This window comes from Pteropus vampyrus, unplaced genomic scaffold (assembly GCF_000151845.1).
Source record: "Pteropus vampyrus isolate Shadow unplaced genomic scaffold, Pvam_2.0 Scaffold67, whole genome shotgun sequence".
NCBI classification, from domain to species: Eukaryota; Metazoa; Chordata; class Mammalia; order Chiroptera; family Pteropodidae; genus Pteropus; species Pteropus vampyrus.
In genome coordinates, this window is record NW_011888848.1 from 666,611 (window position 1) to 667,185 (window position 575).

Sequence of the window (575 nt, forward strand, 5' to 3'; positions counted from 1 at the left end):
TTTTTTCTTTGTTTTAATTAACACAAAATATGATGTTTTTCTGTAGCCGATTGAGTGTATGAACAAGTCACACTTCTGTTAATGACAGGACTAGTTACGAGGACAAGGTTTCCATGGCTGTTTCTGTTGTAAAATTGGAACCATCAGCTAGTGACATCTAAGGATATCTAGGTATTATGTAATGTGCCTAAAAGATGACATGAACAAAATTCAAAAGCATAGCCGCTCCCATTTTATGAACCACTCATAAGACAAGTGTTATATTTTGTTATGACCTTTGCCTAAATTGGAGAAAAGGTAGATTTAATGAGACAAATGAAAAGTTGTTTAACATACACATCAGCATTATATGCTGTTGTGCTTTGGTGTTTTTTTTTCCCTAGTCCTTGCTCCTCATAGATTCTGGGATATTTTGAAAAGACTGTAACCTTTTACTAATAGTGGTCTTAATAAAAATTGTTCTTGATATTGTTTTTTGTTGTTTTTTTTTTTTAAGTCTTTAACAGTGGGGTCAAAAGGAATGGAAAAGCAAGATACAAAGAACTATCTTTTATAGCTCTCTCTTTCACATTAAG